The sequence below is a fragment of the Choloepus didactylus genome, chromosome 4 (genome assembly GCF_015220235.1).
Source record: "Choloepus didactylus isolate mChoDid1 chromosome 4, mChoDid1.pri, whole genome shotgun sequence".
Classification (NCBI taxonomy): domain Eukaryota; kingdom Metazoa; phylum Chordata; class Mammalia; order Pilosa; family Megalonychidae; genus Choloepus; species Choloepus didactylus.
Genome location: NC_051310.1, coordinates 49291606 through 49306187, shown reverse-complemented (window position 1 = coordinate 49306187; position 14582 = coordinate 49291606).

Genomic DNA, 14582 nt, shown 5'->3' with positions numbered 1-14582 from the left:
AGGAACCTACACACAGACACTATACCTCTATGTGCCACCAGGACAAACCTTAAAATGTGGCCCAGAAAATGTGTCTCTCTCTAGAGTCTAAATTCAAGGCAATTCTGTATAGTTTCTTTCACTACTTATCTCTTCTAACCCTTGAAATTCCTTAAATAAACACTAACTGGTTTTGTTTTGTAAATAAAGTTATGGTTTTAAATGCAGAGAATCTGGGAGTGGTAAAACATTGACAAATGTAAGCCACAAATGGAAGATCCATTTTCAACATGCCATTGGGGGACAGAGCACTTGAGCCTCAGAGCCAGTCAAATGTAGTTTTGAATTCTGACTCAGCTACTTACAATATGACTTTAGGTATGGTATTTAACTGCCTACTCCTCATATCCACCATGCAACAGATTGCTCAGGAGGTTCTTAACTGTCTTTACCTTCTCTTCCCCATGCTTTCCACATGCTGATGGAGCTGCTATATTATAGCATGAAATGCCCAAATTGTCCAAATGTGAATGAGTGAAAACAAATCAATCCTATGCTCGTAACTCTTTCATTGCTCTTTATTATTCACACAGGATAAAGTCCAAGTACAGCACTTTGGTTTCACAGCGAGAACATTCCCCAGAGCTTGGTGAACCAGGCCAATCATTCTGCTATGGGTAGGGTAGGTGTGTGGGTGACTTCTCAAGGCTGGGCAGTGACTAGAGGTGGAGGGTGGGGAAGGAGAGGAGCAAACCTGTATTGGGCAACTTCTCTTTGCCAGGTGGTCATCAGATCTATGGTTTTATTTAATCTCATAAGAGCTGTACCCTTAAGCCTGATTTACAGATGAGGGACTGAGGCTTAGTGAATATAAATAGTGTGTTAACATAGCTTGTAAGAGGTAGAACAGGGATTCAAACCCTGAGTCAATCTGATTCCACTTCAGCATGGAGTAGAAGGACATATGGGGAAATAAGAAAATGACTCTGCTGGCTGAGGTTAAAAGGCATTAAAACCAGACTTAGGAAATTAGAACAAACTGAACCTCTTGGACCCAATTTGAAGGCAATTTTAAAAATTCCTTTCTCATTTCTTATCTGTTCTTATTCATCTTTTACTTACTTTCTTCTATATAAAATGTTTGAGGGATCATGATAATGACAGGATTGGCATGTATTGAGATTTGCTTGGCCCTTTGATGCCTGGGAACAGTTTTGTACCAGACCCTCTACCATCTCATCCCTTCATACCCATTTATTCTTATTCCCTGCTCCATCCCAACAGGACATTTCTACTTTTGCTGGAGGATCTTTTCACCCTCCCCAGCACTTTGATTTACTTAAGCCTTCTGGGCCAGACTACTAAATCCATGAGGGCAGGGATTATGTCAGTTCCATTCACCCTTGCAGGCCTAGCACCTAAGACAGGGTGCTGCACAGAGTACAGTACATACGTCATTAGAATTAGATGATGGATTCTCTCCGTTTGAAAGGGGCTTTCCTTTCTCCTTTTACTTGGCAAAGATTAGCCAACCTTAAAGATCCAGTTTTAGTCCTTCTTCCATGAAGATTTTCTATAGAGGTGTTTCCCTAATTAGTTCATCTTCTTTTGAATTCAACTGTGAAAATTCCTCAAATACTATTTTAGGCAGCTCTTGTAATTTTGACTGACTTATTATTCAATTCTTATATTTATATTAAACTTTTCAGGTCATGTGACTTACCTCACCATGAGATAGCATTTTCTTGTGGGCAGATCCTATTTTGCACCCCCCCATCCCAAGATAAACTTCTTTGCAAATGGAAACTTAATAAAATATTTGGTGGTGATGTGTTTCACCAAACTGTAAAATTACCATATTGTCAAATTGGTCACAGTGATTTTATTTAAAATAAGCCTAGGCCTTGATTGTTGTTTTAATTGATCATTTTTTGTATTTAGAAAAACCTCCCTAAAATTCACCAAGTGGTGGTGTTTCACTATTAGGTATTTTTGGTTAAATATGTTTGGTTAACATATTGTGGTTTCAGAACTATCTTTACTAGCTTCTGTCTTACCTAATGAAGATTCAGCCTTGAACGGACCCATCGTTTACGCACACGGTTACAGTGAGGTAATCCTCCACTTAGCAACAATGGTAAGGAAACAACAAAGTGAATCATGCTTGCCAAGTATAGAGAGATTACAGATTCCCATTTACACAAAGGAAATTCTAAATATAGATGTACCTCCATTGAGTTGCCATATCAGAAAGGAGAGAGAAAATGCGTGAATGCAAATGAAACAGGGATGGGCAGAAGATCTTCCAAGCTGAGAAATTTCTAAGGACTAACTTGTCCTCCATGATCACAAACTTCTCTGACTGAATTCTGTCTTTTTTCTCAAACATTATCCAAGCAGCATATTGTGGGCTATTTTGGGGAAATATTTTCACAAAATATGTAAACCTTATGTTTGCTGACAAGCTACCAAGTCTAAGTTCTCAGAAAATTACATCTCCCCCCCAGAACTTTCAACTCTAACTGCACTCCTGCTTCCATGAATCCTGAAGAACATATGAAAGTGGGAACTTGATTTTGACTGTGATTTAATCCAGCCTTAGGAATAATTTTTTAAATTTCCCATTAATATTCCCCTAGCTTCTGATGTTTTTATTTGAATGGACTGGCTTTTTCAGGAAGAACTGAAAGAGAAAATCACAATGGGGAGACTGCTTTTGTATAGATAGCAACACATATTAAGTGAAAATCATAGAGTTTCTCTGAGAGTTCAATCACTTATTAAAAATGATAATGAACATAAAAATGTGTCAGGATGCCATAAAATACTGTGCGGATGTCAGTAATATTATTGCTAGCACTACTAAGTTTCCTGAGAACCTGAAATCAAATGCATGTTGACCATCTTGCTCTGATAAATACGCTGCACTTTGCCCTGTCTTCAAGCCCAGGTCTAGTGGCCTCCTCTTTTCTAATCAAGAAACTGTCTGCTATCCATGGAAGAGATACTGGGATGCTTGGTTGACATGGATAACAACAGTGGGAAGTCAGGCACTGGAGTGTTTTGACGAGTCAGACCTCAGCAGTAAAATCCAATAGTTTCTCCATTGTGTAAAGCACAGCTTAGTTATAAGAGATTAAATATATTTTGTAGCCTCTTTTGCACTCAGGGCACCAAGGCCTGGGTTACTGTTTCTTAAGATCAATTGGTATTGAGTAGTTATGAGCAAAACAGCGTTTTCCTCCTAAACGTTGAAACTCCAGTGGGGATGTTTCTCAGGTCCCATGGCTGACTTGACCATTCATTTGTATGTTCCTTTTGTCCTTTACAGAAATACCAACTGCCTGTCAATTGTGTCAAGCTATAAGTCTGGACTGCTTAGGGAGGTTGACAAGTGACTCTGATGAGGCTAATGTCTATGTATTATTCTTTTATAAATGTACATACTCTCTTGGATACTCAAGCAAACCTGATAGTAGAACTGTAGATTTTTCAGGGCTGAAAGCAACCTGAGGGTCATTCAGTACAATCATTCGATTTTACAAAAATTAACAGCTTATATTTATATAGTCAATTTTGGCTCATGCTTTCATTTATAGTATTCGCTTTGATTCTTCTTATAACCCTGTGAGGTAGACTTGGCAGTTCTAATTCTCATTTTATATAGGGAAAGCATATTTAGTTTTCATGACCTAAAACAAACAAACAAACAAAAACCCATGAGACTGGAGATTAGTGCCAGAATTAGCATTAGAAGCAAGGTCCCCACCTTCCAGGGCAGTTCTCTTCCCATAGATGTGTTATCCATGCTGCGCCCACAGAATACGTCTCTGTCCCTTGGCTCAGAGACCAGATTTTCAGTAATCCACCTAGTTATCCTCAGGCTCTGTGGCAGAAGTCTCCAACTTGTGCAAGTTTAATATTCCAAGCTCCAAAGAAAAATATCACAAATTCCAGACTAAAGTATGGGCTTTCCTGTAAACCCTTTCTTGATCCCTGGAAAAAGACCAGTGTTTCTATATTATATGTTTCAGCCCAAAGAAAAATAAATCTCCCCTGAAGCAGCTTTGAAGCCTTTCTTTTGTATGGATTTCTTTTTTCATTCATCAGATGTTTGTTAAGTGAATAATGCATGTTAGTTCAGCCCATTCTAAGTATTTAGAATACTAACATGTTACTCCAGAAGAAAAATCTAGAAGTTCAATAAATATATTACTAAATTTCCCAAAGGATATTAAATAAAGACATAAGGAACTGAAATAAAGTTAATTATTTCAGTAGCATATGACCCTTTGAAGTTTGGCAGAGGGAGAGGGGCAGGAACTACAGTTCTTGTTTGTTTCTTTCTAATCCCTCACAATATTAGTAAAGTGCCTTGCACATAGTAGGTGCTCAACAAACATCTGTTGATTTGAAATACATCAACCCTTTCCTGTAAGAGGTATTATGGATTTAACATGATACTGGGTAGTGGAGTTTTATGCCATTTTGCCATTTTTAGAATACCCAAATTATTTAGACTGAGAATATAGAAGCCTGGCTGAATTGAAAGCAGGTAACCTTGGTGTTTAAAATTCTATTGTCATGTTTGTGGTAACATTAATGTAACTGGTATCTATCCAGTTTTGTATACTAAGGAATGTTTAGCCTGAGAACCAAGGTTTCTTAGCATGGGCCTATTTGAATGAGGGACTTAAGAGGGAGAGAGGATGAGGTACACAGCATCGGTCTGTAGATAAAGTGGCAATGTAATTTATTACTCAAACCAGGGCACCTTTGAGGGTGAAAGGGGGCATTATTAAAATTAAGCCAGGACAACAAGCATAAATCAGGACTGTTTGGGGTAATCTGGTATATACATAGGGTCACACTGTCCATGAACAGTGCCTTGGAGAAAAGAAGAGCAGATGATTCTGAATAGTTCCATCAGGGACCTTAATACATGGAAAGTATTTGTAAAAATTCTTTGCTATGGGAAGACTCACCCAACATGGGCATATACCATAACTCTGGGGCTAGAGGCTTTGGCACAGACTAGTGCCTTGTCTGCAAAGAGAGGCACCTTTGAAATACCCTTATTCATGCCTGGGGATGCATGATGGCTCTTTAGCACTGGGTTCTATGCCACAGGGAGATGGAAGAAGAGGTGGGTACATGGATGGGGAGGACATCAAGTCCTAGATGTGATTTCAGGTGACCACTTCAGAGCAATGTGCAGGGGGCTCCCTAGGGACTTGGGAACTGTCACTGCATGAGGAATAAGGGAAGGTGAATGGTGGCATGGAATAAGGATCAACGTCTAATTATCATTCTGAGGGCAGAACTAGAGTAAACATGTTTACCACAAATATGCTTACATTCTTTTTATGTACAAGTGAAGTAAGTTATTATGAAATTCAGCAATGTATTTATTGAACATCTAAAGTTTATATATTATGGTAATAGTAAGTATTTAAATACTTATAATGGTCTGAAATGACACACTATTCCATTCACAAATATATTTTTTAAACTTTTTTATTTTAAAAAAGTTTCAAACCTACAGGACATTTGCAAAAACCCTAGAAAACCAATATGGAGACCTCCAATATACTCCCTACCCATATACTCAGACTTTTAACATTTTGTAATGTTTGTTATTTTATTATTTCTTTCTATCTATCTATCATTCTATCTAACTAATCTATCTATTTCTCCTAAGCATTTGATAGTAAGTTTCATACATCAAGCTCCTTAAACACTTAATACTTGCTTGTATACTTCCTAAGAATAATGATATTCACTTATGTAACCTCATTAAGTACAGTTTTTATCCTGCTTGGTGTGTTATAGGGAAATCATGATGATACTGAGAAGACAATAAGAGCTGAAAAATGTGAATTCTGCATTCACCAGATGAGCTGATCAGTCTTGGGCTTTTGGGAAATTTTCTGTGCTGAGATCCAGAGGACATTTAGAAGCATCAGTAGTCCAAGCAGGTGGCCAAGGGACTGTGTGCCCAGAAGAGATGAAGGGCATTTCGGGAGAACGATATGAGTAGCAATATGAATAGAATTATATGAGCAGTGATTTAGGGTTTAGATATTTTGGAGAGGGGAGTTTTAATGTGGAACATAAACATGAATCTCGTCTAAAATGGAGAATGCATGTCTAAGCTTGGTTTTAAAGAATGATATGTAAGGGCCATCAAAAGGTACCTTCCAGCACCGGACATTAATGTAATCATCTCAATATGCAACATTTGTGATGAAATATATATCTGATTCATCAGTCCCTTGAAAGCTTGCATCTGTTTTGTGAGCCACGCCTTTATTCACACCAATTCCAAATCCTCCTCTCCACCTTCCTGTTGATCTAAATGTTGATAATTTATCTTTCAATACTAGCCCAATGTGTACTTTTTCATTGGAGACTTTTCTGTTATCCAGGAAGCATTGATCTTACCCTTATTTGAGCTCCTCCTTTACCTTACATAGAGATTCTTGGTATGTTTGACTTTCAAGAAACTCATATTTTCATACATCAATTACAAATGAACTTGGCTAACTGTATGGCCAACAGCTCAGTTTCTGCAAGGGTGCCTATTTTAGCCTAGACAGAGATGAGCACATTTTGACCATTTTATTTCCTTTGCATTTACTTCTTCATGAAAAATGAGAGGCAAATAGAAAGATGAAAATGACAAGAAGCATAGCTTTTATAAAATTTATTTAGTTGAGACAAAGTTGAAATTTATTAAGTGTGCTTGCTGATAGAGATAGGAGGAGCTCAAATAAGGGTAAAGATCAATGCTTCCTGGATAACAGAAAAGTCTCCAATGAAAAGGTACACATTGAGCTAGTACTGAAAGATAAATTATCAACATTTAGTTGAGACAAAGTTGAAATTTATTAAGTGTGCTTGTTATAGAGACCTCAATTGGATGCTTATTGGATATAAGCCTAATTGATTGTGAAGGTCAAAACCAAAAATTTAAAAATCATATATGAAATTCCGGAAACAGGTTGTTAATGATTATGCTGTTGGTATATTTTTATTTTAAAACATGTGTATAACCCTTACTTTAGATGCTAGGTTAAAGAGGGTACCATAGTAAAATAAGTTTGAAAAAAATGCTAGTATCTTAAATCAAGTGTATAAGATTTTTTTTTCATACATGCATTTTAGAGCCTATTGTATGCTAATATCCATGGAAATTTTCCAAGAAAGGATGGATATTAAGCATTTCCCAAATGTATTTGGCCATAACATACTATTTTTTTTTTTTGTGGAGAGTATTTTAAAATACAATTGAATGAAACAGTTTGGGGGAGCATTTCACCAAATCTGTTCTTCAGGTATTTGTTATGAGTTTCTTTTTTTAAGTTCTGAAATTCACAAATGCCACTGCAGCATTTGGTATTCCTTATAAAAATATAGCAGTTTTCCCATGCATAGCATATATTTTTTTCCCTCTAAAAAAAGTATAATGTATGTAAAATATTAGGAAACTCTATTCCTCAGGTTAAAGAAAACTTTCCTTTTTTGGCTAAGAAACATCACTTTGATTTTCTTTCATTTTATGTTTACTTCTTTTGCAGCATGATCAGTTGGTATGTTTCATTTGTTCATTTTTATTTTTATTTGGGAGGAGCAGGGGAGATTTTTCACTTAGAAACAGTCTCCATCACATGATAGGACTTGACAATTAGGTGGTAATGAGCAGGGTGATAAAAGCCTCACTGAGACATGCATGGGTGCTTAGTAGGTTTATTCACTAGCTAAGTGTCTTGGTTTCTGTACCCTCCCGAGAGGCAAACTCATTTGTTAACAGAAACAGTAATGTATTACTACATCAAGGAGGTGTGGAGAAACTTCAAATGAGTTGAAAGAGCTATTCTTTCCATGAATGCCAAGGGTTTCCTGTAGCAAGCTGATACCATTTTATCTATTAGTCTCTTGTGAGCTTAGTTGTTTTAATCTGTCCTGAGACAGGATCCTATTCCCGGGACACTGACTAAATTGTTTCTGGAATTGCAAAACTGAGAACCTGACTCCACATTTGTAATGACTTCCTGGAAGACCTACCAGCAGCTAGTCTATCAGTCTTCTGAGTAACACTTCTACCCTGCCACATGGCCGTTCCATCCACAACCTCATCATTGCCATTTACTGGGCATTCTATTCCATGCTGGTACTGTAATAGGCTCTTAACATGCATTTCCTCCTTTGTTACTCAAAACTCAAGGCCAAATAATAAATATTTTAAGCAGGGTAAGCCATATAGCCTCTGTCACAAATTTTCAACTCTACCATTACAGCATGAAAGCAGTCATAGACAATATGTAAACAAATGAGTGTGGCTTTGTTCCAATAAAACTTCGTTTACAAAAACTGGTCATGGGCCAGGTTAAAATAGACCTGCTTAAAATACGAAGTAGATATTATTACTTAGTCTTAGAGATGGGGAAACTGGGGAACATGGAGGTTAAAATTCAGTATTACTGTGTTGGTTAGCTGTGTAGCTGGGATTCAAACCTAGGCTGGCCTGATGTTTCCATGTTCTTTTCATCTCATTTTGTTTTTACCCTGCAACCTTACCTTCAGAGAAGAGGGTAGGAGGTAAATATTTAGATAGGTTAGGAGAGAAGGCACATATATCCACAAGAGGTGAAGAATCAAAGGCACCAAGTAGTGGTCCATTTTGGTGACAATAAGCTTGACAGTAGAAAAGCCATTGCAGAAGTGAGACTGAAGATGGAGTTGGGTGGAAGGGACCAGGTTTGGAAGGCACATATATCATTTAGAATTGTGTTTGGATGTGAGTAACAGAAATCTGACTAGAAAGTAGTTTAAAATAAAGATAGAAGGTAAAGGACTCTTTCTTGTGGAAGAAATCTGGAGATTGGAAATCGAGGACTGAGGTAGCAGTCTCAGTGCCACCAGAGACTGAAGCGTGCTACATATTTTTGCTCAGCCATCCTTAACAAGTTGCTTTAGACCATATGCTTATTGCCTCATGGTTATATCAAGAAATACCTACAGCATCAGGTTCCATTCCAGATAGTAAAGAAGAGGGGGGAGAAAGGGTGAAATGCATATTTCAATGAAGTCGTGTGTGTGTGTGTGTGTGTGTGTGTGTGTGTGTGTGTGTGTGTGTATGTGTGTTTATGTGTGGCTAGACCCTCTCACACTTCCAGCCCCTATGACTTCAGGAAGGGCCCAGTCACCTTTTTTTAATTGTGGTAACATATAACTATGTAACACAAAATTTCCCATCTTAACCATTTTTAAGTGTACATTTATTATACTTAATAAAGTGTACATTAAATACATGGAATTAGTATTAATTACAATCACAATGTTGTGCTCCCATCACCATCATCCATTACCAAGACTTCTTCATGATCCCAAACAGGAACTCTATACCTATTAAGCATTCTTTATTCCCCCATTCCCTTTATCCCTGATAATCTTTAATTTACTTTGTCTCTATTAATTCTCTTATTTTAGATGCATTATGTAAGTGAAATCATACAATGTTTATCCTTTTGTATCTGGTTTATTTCACTTAACATAATTGTTTCAAGGTTCATCTCTGTTGTAGCATGTATCTGAATCTCATTCATTTTTATAGTTGAATAATATTCCATTGTATGTATATACTTGTTTTGTTTATCCATTCGTGTCTCAGTGGACTCTTGGTTTGTTTTCACCTTTTGAATATTGTGAATAATGCTGCTATGAACATTGGTGTACAAGTAGCTGTTTGAGTCCCTGCTTTCAATTCTTTGGGCATATACCTAGAAGTGGGATTTCCAGGACATATGGTGGATCTATGTTTGAAAATTTTAGGAATCCTGAAACTGTTTTCTGCTCTTGCTACCCCAAATTACATTCCCATCAACAACATATAAGAGATCTAACCTCTCCACATCCTCATCAACACATATGTTCTTTTTTTTAAAATAGCCATCCTAGTGGATATAGAGTGGTATCTTGTAGTTTTGATTTGCATTTACATGATGACCAGTGATATTGAGCATCTTTTCATGTACTTAATTGGTCATTTGTGTATTTTCTTTAGAGAAATGTCTGTTCAAGTCCTTCACCCATTTTTTAACTGGGTTGTTTGTTCTTTTGTTGTTAAGTTGTAGTAGTTTTTTTGTTTTTTTTTTTTAAATTCAGTTTTATTGAGACATGTTCACATACCATACCCTCATCCATGGTGTACAATCAACTGTTCACAGTACCATCATATAGTTGTGCATTCATCACCCCAATCTATTTTTTTTATTAAATTCAGTTTTATTGAAATACATTCACACACCATATAATCATGGTATACAATCCACTGTCCACAGTATGATAACATAGTTATGCGTTCATCACCGCAATCTATCTCTGAACATTTTCCCTACATCAGAAAGAACCAGAACAAGAATAAAAAATAAAAGTGAAAAAAGAACACCCAAATCATCCCCCCATCCCACCCCATTTGTCCTTTAGTTTTTATCCCCATTTTTCTACTCATCCATACACTAGATAAAGGGGGTGTGATCCACAAGGTCTTCACAATCACACTGTCACCCCTTGTAATTGTAGTAGTTCTTTATATATTATGGATATTAAACCTTTATTCAACTATATGATTTGCAACTATTTTCTCCCATTGTGTAGGCAGTCTTTCATTTTCTTGATAATGTCCTTTGATGCAAAAAATTTTTAATTTTGATGAAGCCCATTTTATCTGTTTTTTCTTTTGTTTGTGCTTTTAGTATCATATATGAGAGGTCATCACCAAATCCAAGCTCCTGAAGGCTTTCTCCTGTTTTCTTCTAAGAGATTTATGGTTTTAGCTTTTATGCTTAGATCCTTAATCCATTTTGAGTCAAAATTTTATATGGATTGAGATAGGGCTTCATTCTCTTGCATGGGAATATCCAGTTTCCTCAGCAGCATTTGGTGAACAGACTATTCTTCCCCTATTGAGTGGGCATGGCACACTTGTCAAAAATCAGTTGGCCATAGATATGTGAGTTTATTTCTGAATTTTCTGTTCTATTCCATTGGTCTATATGTGTATCTTTATGTCAGTACCACCCTGTTTTGCTTACTGTGGCTTTGCACTAAGTTTTGAATTAGGAAAGGGTAAGACCTCCAATTTTATTCTTTTTCAAGATTAATTTGGCTATTCAGGGCTACTGGCAATTCCATATGAATTTGAGGATCAGCTTTTCCATTTCAGCAAAAGAGGTTGCTGGAATTTTAATAGGGATTGTGTTGATTTTGTAGATCACTTTGGGTAGTATTGACACTGTAGTGTTTTAGGTGTTCCAATCCATGAACAAAGGGATGTATTGTTGTTTATTTGTCTTCTTTAATTTCTTTCAGCAATGTTTTGTAGTTTTCAGAATACAAGTCTTCCATCTCTGTTTTAGTTTGTTAGGTGGCTGAAAGCAGATACCATTAAATGGGTTAGCTTTTAAAAATGGGAATTTATTAGCTTACAGTTTGAGGCTGTGAAAATGTTCAAATCAAGGCATCATCACGGCAATACTTTCTTCCCAGAGACTGGCTGCTGGTGATCCTTGGGTCCTCTGCCACATGGCAAGGCACATGGTGGTGTCTGCTTGTCTCTCCCTTCTCTTCTGGGTTTCGTTGCTTCCAGCTTCTGGCTTCCATGGCTTTCTCTCTCTCTCCCTCCCTCTCTCTCTCTCTCTCTCTCTCTTTCTGTATTCATTCCATTTATAAAGGACTTCAGTAAGAGGATTAAGACCCATCCTTGAATGAGGTAGGTCACACTTTAACTGAGCCCACACCCACAGGGATGGATTAACTTTAAAAGCATGCCTTTCTGGAGTACATACAGCTTCAAACCACCACCTTGGTAATTTATTCCTAGATATTTTATTCTTTTAGATGCTATTATAAATAAAATTGTTTTCTTAATTTCCATTACAGATTGTTTATTGCTAGTGTATAGAAACACCACTGACTTCTGTGTGCTAATCTTGTACCCTACAACTTTGCTAAATTTGTCTGTTGGCTCTATTAGTTTTCTTCTGGATTCTTTGGAATTGTCTTTATAAAATATGATGTCATCTGCAACTAGAGATAATTTTACCTTATCCTTTCCAATTTGGATACCTTTTACTTTTTCTCTTTCCTAATTTCTCTGGCTAGTACTCCCAGTACAATGTTGAATAGCAGTGGGGAAAATGGACATTCTTGTCTTTCCTGATGTTAGGGGAAATGTTTCAATTTTTCACCATTAAATATAATCTTAGTTATGGGTTTTTCATAAATGCCATTTCTCATGTTGTGGAAGTTCCCTTCTATTCCTATTTCTCTGAGTGTTTTTATCAAAAAACATGTTGGATTCTGTCAAATGCCTTTTCTTTGTCAATTGAGATGATGTATTGTTTTTTTCTCCCTTAATTCTATTAATGTTGTGAATTACATTGATTGATTTTCTTGTGTACAACTAACCTTGCATTCCTGGGATAAAGCCCACTTGGTCATGGTATATAATCCTTTAAATATGCTGTTGGATTCATTTTGCTAGTATTTTGTTGAGTATTTTTATATCTACATGCATAAGGAAAGTTGGTTTATAATCTTCTTTTCTTGTGAAATTTGTCAATGGAATCAGGGTATTTTTGGTTACATAGAATGAGTTAGGAAGAGTTCCTTCCTCTTCAAATTTTTGGAAGAGTCTGAGAAGGATTAGTATTAATTCTCCTTTGCATGTTTGGTAGAATTCCCCAGTGAAGCTACCTGATCCTGGATTTTCTTTGTTCAGAGGTTTTGATTACTGATTCAATCTCTCAACTTGTTATAGGTCTGTTGAGATATTTTATTCTTCTTAGTCAGGTTAGGGAAATTGTGTGTTTCAAGGAATTTTTCCATTTCCTCTAAGACAATTGTTGATTTGTTGGCCTACAGGTGTTCATAGTGTTCTCTTATAATCCTTTTAATTTCTGCAAGATCAGTAGTAATGTCCATACTTTTATTTCTGATTCTTCTCCTTTTTAAGGTTTTCATAGAAGTCTCACGTAGAAACTTCTACTTGTATATCATTGGCCAGAAATTTTTACATGGCTACTTCAGCTGCAATGGAGGTTAGGAATTGTTTGAGGCTAGATGCCTCAGACAAGGTGAAGGTTCTGTGAGTAAGGGATGGATAATGGATAGGTATCTAGCAAAACCTGTCACAGCTTAAATATATAGAACATAAAATATATACTTTATTTTGTAACTAATAGGGAGTCACTGAAGAGAAAGGTAAATACGCTGTTGGGTAAATTACAATTGCAATTATAAGTGAGGACTAAAGGTGGGTGTTACCTTGAGGACTAAATCATGAGTTTCTTGAAGGTCATACCTGCACCCTTACTAGAACATACCTTGGAGCCTGGCCCAAGGTATGCTAAAAACTGGATGAATGTTTGAATACATACAAGGAAAGTGAAAGTCAGAGATATACTGATGTCTGAAATCAGGATGAAGAGGAGCTTAGACAAATGCAGACAAAGACAAATCGAGAAGGTAAAACATTGAAGCTATTTGAAGGTTTTGCTTCACTGAAAATAAATACTTATAAATTCCATTACAGCTATCTCTTCCAGCCTGCTTTGCCAATGTCTAATCCCTGAAACCTTTGCTTGAAGAAGGTTATCACCTAAGTAAGATATCAAGTAGTGATGACTATCCCAGGGCAATAGAAGAGATGAAAAAGAATGAATAACCCATGTCTATGCATTTCCTCTTTCATTTAATCCATTCCGTGGCAGGCATCTCCAAATTTGGAATAAATGACCTGCAAAGAAAGGTCAAAACATCAGGAAGTGCTTAGTTTCCATGAATGTGAATCCATACTATGATGTCCTTTACAAGAAGAAGAAGAAAAATCCATTAACTTGAATGTTCTTTATACATTCATTTAACAAATATTTATTGAAAGCTGGTTGTGTGCTAGGCACTGGGGTTACAACTTGGACACCATAAAGACATAGTCATAGCCCACACATCTGGGGACCTGAAAGAACTCAAAAACTGGGGTGGATCTTTTCACCAGGAGCTTTCACTTTTGCATTTCATTCAAAGGCTTGCATTAACCACTAGTAGTCTTGTAAGTGCTCCTATAATAGTTACCAAGATGATATATTCTCCCTTTCACAGTCTTCTCCTTTCAAGCCAGGTTTTATAATCATTTAACATTTATTTAGCACCACTGGCCTGGAGGGGGTACAGAAAAGAGGAAACAAATCATAGTTTTTGTCTCGTGGGTTTAAAATCTATTAAACATTATTGTCTCTCCAGTTGAAAGTTTAATGTCCTGAAACCAAGTATAACAAGGTCATTTGAAAAAATTATTACTCAAGATACATAGCTTTAAAACTATTGGTATTTCTCAGGACATTAATCTTATATATTTATGTATTGCTGTGAGTCAGAGATATGCTTGTGGAGGATTTTTCAAAGATATAAATTTGAAGGAAATTTTGCACATAAACTGAGTAATCTCCATAAGACTAACTTCTCCATTTTCTGGAATCTGATTTACTCTATGGAAGTGAATTTCTTCTCACCAACAAAAATCAAGTAAGCCTGTGAGTTTG